The following is a 7,648-nucleotide window of genomic DNA, read 5'->3' as shown; positions in this document are numbered from 1 at the left end:
CAACTGCGGCCTGACCAAAGTCGCATAGAGGGGGAGTATCACCTCTCTGGACTGGCTTGAGATGCACCTTTGGATGCATGACAAGGTATGGCTGCCCTTGCTGGCTGCAGTCTGGCATGGTGGCTCATGTTCATTTTGGACGTTGAATTTAAATAGCCTTTTGCATCCCCAGGAGTAGAGGGCTTGAGTGGCAGAATGCTGCACTCCTATGGAAATGGACCATACAGAAGGGCTGCAGTCTGTTCTAAAACTGCTGATTCCTTATCAATTTAAACAAATATAGACCAGGGGGAAATCAGTGCTTTGTGCTGGTTTAACAGAGAGAGAGCATAATGCTGCAGGAGTGAGCCATTGCTGTTGGCACAGTGCCATTACCTCCACCTCACAAAGTTTATTGCATCTGCCTCAAAAACAACAGAGCCACTCTTACTCCTTTCTCATGAATTATTCCCTCTGGTTTGTCAGTGTTTCTGACACTGAAGTCCCTAGGACGTAGTACAAAATTTTAGGTCTGCTCTTGCCTGTGTGATTGGAAAAGAACTGATGCTTTGGGGTTTTATTGCCAGAACACATTAGGCTTCTCTGTAGTTCGCTATTTACTATCCAGCACTGTTTCAGTAAAACTCTTTTCCAGGCATTTGCCCTCTCGCCTGAGTCTTGAGTTTTTTAGTTTGCAGCTTTTCTGGTTAAATATTGATTTTTCTGAGTGTGCATGTGGTTTTACTCTCTGAACTAGGTGCTGCTGAAAGCTGGATTTACAGTCTTGAAAACAGAAGTCAGTTCCTTACATGTATCATGAATAATGATGTGCTACCCTCTGCCATGGCAGTACCCCACAGATGGATTAAAAGGACCATCAAGGAGTGGAAAGATAGTTTCTCTGCCTATCCAGTCCTGTTCACTTTAGGATTGCTCCCAGGTAGGTATTGCGCTGTGGCTGTCTGACGGGAACTAGCAGTCCATCCTTGCCCCTTTGCACTACTCAGATGTCATCACCTGTGAGCTTAACTCTTACGCTACAGTCTACTTATTCTCGTCATCTTTTTCATGCCCTTGGACTGAAAGCTACCCATAGGATCATAGAAAATTCGGGTTGGAAAGGACCTCATTAGGTCATCTAGTCCAACCCCCACTTTCAAGCCAGCTGAAATTGATTTGTCATGAAAGGCTTTGTAAAGAAATTAGTGGCCACAAAAATGGGTTTGCCCTCAGTTTTCAATAGAATTAATAACCATGCTCGAAATGTGCTTCTAAAACGGCTGTACACATATTGGAAAGTGAGCAGATACTGTATTTGTAAAGTGGCTGGAGAGCCAGATAGTGACCATACTTGGTATGATGATTACACATACTGAAAATATGTTGGTTTTTTTCAGGTTGGAAAAAAAGGAAGTAGTGAAATGCACTTCATCTTCAGCCTGAGAAATATTTGAGCCATTATTTAAGGGAAAAAATATTTCCTGCTTTTACGTACTTTTTTTTTTTAGTGCAATGAAAATGGAACTGGAGCGTGCGTGATACCACTAATACACAACCAACCATGGAAAAAGATGGCATTTATTTAAATAAAATTTTGAAGTCTAACTGAAAGCTCAACTTTTGGTTTAAGGTGGAGGAGGGGATGTATTATTAACAGGGGTCTGGGTTTTCAGTTCACCACAGAAAAATGTGATAAAACAGATTTTCTCATTTTAAGGAGAAAAACATGGATTTTTCTCCTTTAAAAGAGAGAAATGCAGGAAATGGGGGTTCCCCCTTGCAGGCTGGCAGAGATCTAGCCTGCAAGGGGGAGCAGGAGGAGGGAAGCCAGGCAGGGGGTGCCATGTGCATCCAGCAGCATGGAGAGCAGGTCCCACAGGTAAGTCTGGTGGGGCTGGAGGGGAATTGAAGCCCCCATAGTGAGGGAGGGAGCTGAGCAGTGTGTGGGGGCTTGGGGCCATGCATGGTCACAGAGTCTGGGCGAGGAACAGAACAGGGCTGCGGGTTGGGTGGGGGGGGGGGGGGGTGTGTCCATGCTTCTGCATGCACTCCCAGCAGGGAGCATATACCTCCCAGATCTGCATGGGGTGGGTATGGGCTGCCCTACTGCCCTTCCCCTGGGGCCTCTGCAGCCCAGCGAGCAGGACCTGGCACAGCAGGGCAGAGCAGGGTGGGAAGGCTTGTGAGACTGCTGGGAGTCCCTCACTGCTAGAGTCATCCCCTGCCTGCCAGCAGCTATAGGGGCAGCAGCATGTTGTACCCCTTGCTGCTGCCGGGTAGCCAGGGGGCACGTCACCATGGCAGTGCAGGGCTCCTGGTGGCAGCATGAAGTTCCCTGCTCTGCCCTGCCACACTGGGTCCTGCCTGCTGGGCTGCGGAGACCTGGGGGGCAGCAGGGGGGACAGCCTGAGCCTGCAGTGGGCAACCTGCCCCCCACTTGTGGGGGAGGGAAAGCCAGGTTCTGCTCTGCTGCAGGAACTGGCACCTCCTGTGGGTGGCAACTGGGGTTTGGGCACTGCTGCGGGTGTGCAGTGAGCTGTAGACGGGGATCCCTGGCCCCATAGCCCTGGCAGGGCAGGAGTGAGGGGCACCAGCAGGTCTGGGGGTTGAGAGAGAGGCAATGGCATGGGCATGGCACCAGCATGTCATGGCTGCTCAGTGCCACAAAGCAGTTGGGGGGGGCAGAAGGAGGGGGATGGAAAGACAGCTGCATTTGGACTGGCGTTTTGGTGAGCGAAGGGGGTAGAGAGAGCTCTGGTTTTCCATGATAAAAAACCCCCCAAGATCAAATACCAAAGCTTATAGGTATTTAGAATGTATTTTATTATAGTGATTGAGGCCCTGGTAGTCTTCCAAATTGCTTTAAAATTGTAAATATATCAATAAAATGTTGTGTTCAGCTGATACCTATATAGTGGTGTTTCATTTTAATCGTGGATTAAAGAATGAATGATGGCTACATAAGACAAGACAGTCCAGTTTTCAGATCAGGAAAAGGAGTTGGTTTCATAGTGTGGCAAAATTTAAGTTGCGATAAAGAAATCATATCAGTAGGCAGTGGCAGAAGTTTCTGCTCTGTTGCCCTGGCTACAGTGCTGAGTTGACAAAGAGCAAAGAGCAACAAGCTAACGCTAACGAACATGCTTGAAGATTATTCATAGTATATGGTAGGATGAGTTTGTCATTGGTAGCTCCACTTTGGCCTAAATCCAAAGTTAAGTATTGTGGTTGTGTGTTAAATGAAAATGGGATGGACCAGTGCTCATCTAAGAAGTTCATGACATAAAGATCCAATCATACAAGCACTCTGGTCCCAAGAGAAATGAGACTAGATGTGTCCAGATCTGGCATACTCATTGTAACCAGGCTCACTGTTTTCATCCCAGTAGATAACCTTCCACATCCCTAGATTTACAATGTAAAACTGGTAAGTGCAATGATAACTGGTTAGCTTACCTGTTATCCTTTAGTTCCAGGCAGACAGTCTGGCAGGGAAGGTGGAGAAGGGAAGCCATGTGGTGCCCCAGCAGAAAAAGAACTAGAGCAGGGGAGGCAAAATACAGCCTGTGGGCTGGATCTGACCTGCCAGGCCATTCTATCCAGCCCGTGGGGCCCCTAAAAAATTTAGAAAATATTTATCTGCTGGCTGCCTGTCAAGGACGACAGAAGCCAAGGGCAGAAAGACCCAGGGGGAGTTGTCAGCAAGACCCAGCAGCCAAGCCCAGCCTGGCCCCACACCCCCAGCCATTTCCCTGTCCCCGCACTGCTCCAGCACCATGTGGCTCCAAGCTGCATCTTGGGACTGTAGGAGCACAGGGTACCCCAGGGGTGTCTGTTTGTGGGGTGTGCATGTGGGACTCACTCTACCATACATGTGCACCCACACCCACCCTCGCACTGTCGTACATGCAGACCCCCACACCCCACATATCCATACCCACATTCTCCCTCACCCACCTATCCACCTGCCACTTACACACCCAGAGCCCCCCACAAACCTATACCCTGCCCCACAATATATACAAGAGTAAAAGTTCATGTTCAGCTATTATATACAATCACCTCTATATATACTACACAAACACATGTAAACCAGGACAAATACTTCTTTAAATAAAATTAATGAATGTTTTAGATGTTTGCTTTTTAGTATATAATTTGGTATTTTTCTGGCTCCAAGATTGCAAAACCTCTTGCTGAAAGGAGTACTTCCAGGGGCAAGGGGAGGGACTTCTGGTGGCAAAGGTCAGGGGTTCAGGGACAGGACTTTCAGTCACAAGATGGTGACCAAGTGGTGGGGTATCTGTCAAGAGGACAGATTACCTGTTCAGCTCTCAACAGTTTCCCAAAACTTGGTAAGTGGCCCTCCACCTGAAATAATTGCCCGCCCCTGTATAGAGCAACTCTTCTGTTAAAAAGAACTCAAAGATCACAACAGGTCTGAATGGTTTTGACACTGTGGGCTCCTATTTGCAAATTTTGGGCTTATCTTGCAAATCACATGTGGGTATCTGCACACTTAACTTCTCCTATTGAGGCACCCTGTGGCAACCTTAAAAGAATACTATTGCACCCTGGTTAGGAATCACTGATTTAAGAAGATTGGTGATAATTACCGGCCAAGGGAGAAGTCTCTTTTTGTTCCTGCTCATGCGTCAATAGTATTTCCAAGGGCCTTTCCAAACTTTAACTTTCCTTAGAGGGGAAATAGAAAGAGCTGGCTGCAACAGTGCAGCTATTTTCTCACTCCTGCTAAAAGGGATTATACCTCTTAATTTCTCTTGGTACAGCACACAAAAGACCCAATAATTCTTGAGAGAAACATGTTGAAGCAGAGGACTTGCTAGTCATCCACCAGAATTAGTTCTACAGAGCAGACTCCACCACTGCAAAGAAACAGGGCAGTGTACAAATCACAAATATTAGGACACAGCATGGGAAAAGAGGCACTTCTGTGGTAGTCTTGCACCAGTACAGGTAAACCCAAGGATCAGAATGAGTTGAACCTGGAACCATATGCAGGCAGGGCTCGATGCAGAAGTAGTATACTGGTACAGCAAGCAGCTCCTGGATGAATTTTTAAAGATAGATAGGACTATTTGGGGTTGGGCCTCCAGGCCCCAAGTAAGTTTCACTACTTACCCTTAACATGACTTACAGTCTTGTGACAAAATCTAGATAGAATTCACCACTCCCATTGGTAGGACCAGTAATTAGTCAGTCACTGCTGAAGATGTGGGTCTAAATATTAACGTGCGAGCATCCAGCCATTGACAGTTGTTCAGTACCTGGTATTTTCTGCCCATGTCACTACTAACATATGGAAAGTCACTTTCAGTCTCTATTAAATTAATGGGACTCATTGTCTGTTAGTGGAAAACATTTTCTCCAGCTTTTTTTTTTTTAAATAGTTTTTTGCACTATTAATAAAATATTGCCACCATCCCCTTCAGTAGAAACTCATCAGTGGTACACTTGATCCATGTCTATAGTCCGGAACAGCTAGCACTTCTTTGCAGTAGCTGGTGAAAAAGAGTAACTACCTCTTAATAGCAACATTCCCCATGTTCAGATGACATTTCCTGCCACTGTAGCATATTGATGCCTTAACAAGCAGCAACTATTTTGTTAGCTATAGCAGGGTTTAGGAAGCTGGCTTGTCCACTGCACTCACCTAAAGGCAAGGGACATAAAAGGAGGCACCTAGGTCTAAAATGCAGGTCCTCATGGTTCTTGCTTGGCTGTCACCAATGTCAGGAGACATGCAAGATGATAAGGGAGACACCTTAATTTTGGTCAGTAAAGTTCCCAAGATGGTCACACCTAACCTATTAGCATTCGCTAACAGGTATGCCCCTCCCTGTTGTCACCTCTTGGGCTTTATACAAGCCAGTAGGAAGTGGTGAATTCTTAATAAATTTCTAGTTAGAGTACAGCCCTCAGGTTTGTGTGTCTCCTGCATGAATAAATATAAAACATCTTCCAGAAAGCTCCAGGAGAGCATTTAACAGCAAGTCTCACTCTGCAGGGAGTAGCATCACTGATGACATTACCTTGTCTTTTGGCTGGATTATACTCATTTCCATAGATCCTGTTCTAAGGCACCTAACTCCTTGTGAATGAGGAACCGAGCACAGGGATGTAGAGTCCCCTAGATGGTAAAGGGGCACCCCTCTCTAGTTGCTGCTTTCCAGACTAGTCTGTAGTTACTGTCTTCAGTTCTGTTCCTAGATGTATGACCTTGGCTTTCAGTTGCATTAAAATCATGTTGAGTAGGCTGTATCATTTGCCAGTACACTGATCTTTGGGGCATCTGGAGATTTTCAGCAGCATGTGTCCAACTTCTTGATGAAATGTTGAACAGTAACTTTCATTAGCACTTCACTGATCCTCTGTTGACACCAACTGGGCCATGTCACTCTTTATCCATATAATGCCAGGGGTGGGCAATTATTTTGGGTGGAGGGCTGCTTACCGAGTTTTGGCAAGCTGTTGAGGGCCGCATGGGTAGCCCTGCCCCTTGACAGGTTCCCTGCCCCCTGGTTGCTATCTTGCAACCAGAAGTTCCTCTCCCCCCAACCCCTGGCCTTTAACCCCAGAAGTCCCTCCCCTTGCCCCCAGAAGTACTCCTTTCAGCCAGGGGTTTTGCAATCTCTGAACCAGAAAAATACCAAGTTAGATTCTAAAAATCAAATGTCTCCAACATTCATTAATTTGGTTTCAAAAAACATTTTTGTCCTGATTTACATGTTTGTGTAGTGTACATAGAGGTGATTGCACAACAGCTTAAAAAGAAGTTTTACTATTGTATATTGGGGGCCATGGGGGTGGGTGTAGGTGTATATGTGGGGTGTGGATTGGTATGGAGTTTGTGGGGGACTGTGTGGGAAACGGCTGGGGTGAGTGAGGGAGTATGGGGTCTGCATGTATGGCAGTGTGAGGGGGGGGTACAGGTGTATGGTGGCATGTGCATGTGGGACTCCCCCTATGAATGTGCACACACTCCCTCTCCCTCCTTCCCGGCACGTGGGTGTGTACACACACACACACACACTCTCTCTCTCTCTCTCTCTCTGTCCCTCCCAGTGCTCGCTCGCTTACTCTCTCTCTGCTGGCTGCTCCAGCATGTGGTTCCCGGCTTCATGGCTGCAACTGCAGGACTCAGCAGGAGCTGGCCTGGCCCAGCCCCAGAACTGGGGCAACTGCCTTGCTCCCTCTGAGTTTCCTTCTCTCATGCAGGGAGGCTCAGGCTCCCAGGTTGGGAGGAGGTGGGCAGGCAAGCCTACTGCCCCTGGCTCCTGTCATCTTTGCCAGGCAGCCAGGAACAGATAAATATTAATTTTCTAAATTTGTAAGGAGCCCTGCCAGCCAGCTGGAATGGTCTCATGGACTGAATTTTGCCCACTCCTGATATAATCTGTGCTTTTTTTCAAAGCCATGCTTAGTGTTAATGGCCTTAATCAGAACATCACACCTGCTTGAAAGTATAAATTGACTTTTTCTAACATCACAAATGAAAATAAAGTTTGCCCAGATCAGCCTTCCAAAATCATGCCGACTGGAACTTCATTCCTGTTCTTTCTCTACAGCCTGGCAGGGGGTCTGGGAAGGGCTCCCTTCCCCAGCATCAGGGCTGGGGAGTGGAGCACTTCCCCGGAGCCACGCCCGC

The 7,648-nt window shown here is 47.1% G+C and overlaps 1 long non-coding RNA gene across 1 annotated transcript in view; it reads left to right on the top strand.

The window, feature by feature from the left end:
- LOC112548108 overlaps window positions 1-1,592 on the top strand; it is a 17,600-nt gene extending 16,008 nt beyond the window's left edge. The window contains exons 3-4 of the long non-coding RNA XR_003091914.1: window positions 737-919; window positions 1,377-1,592. This is a non-coding gene — a long non-coding RNA (uncharacterized LOC112548108). The remainder of the gene's footprint in view (window positions 1-736; window positions 920-1,376) is intronic.
- The last annotated feature ends 6,056 nt before the right edge of the window (window positions 1,593-7,648 follow it).

Source organism: Alligator sinensis, unplaced genomic scaffold, assembly GCF_000455745.1.
Source record: "Alligator sinensis unplaced genomic scaffold, ASM45574v1 scaffold1266_1, whole genome shotgun sequence".
NCBI classification, from domain to species: Eukaryota; Metazoa; Chordata; order Crocodylia; family Alligatoridae; genus Alligator; species Alligator sinensis.
The sequence above is the reverse complement of the archived record's forward strand: the minus strand, read 5'-3'. Positions and strand labels throughout refer to the sequence as shown.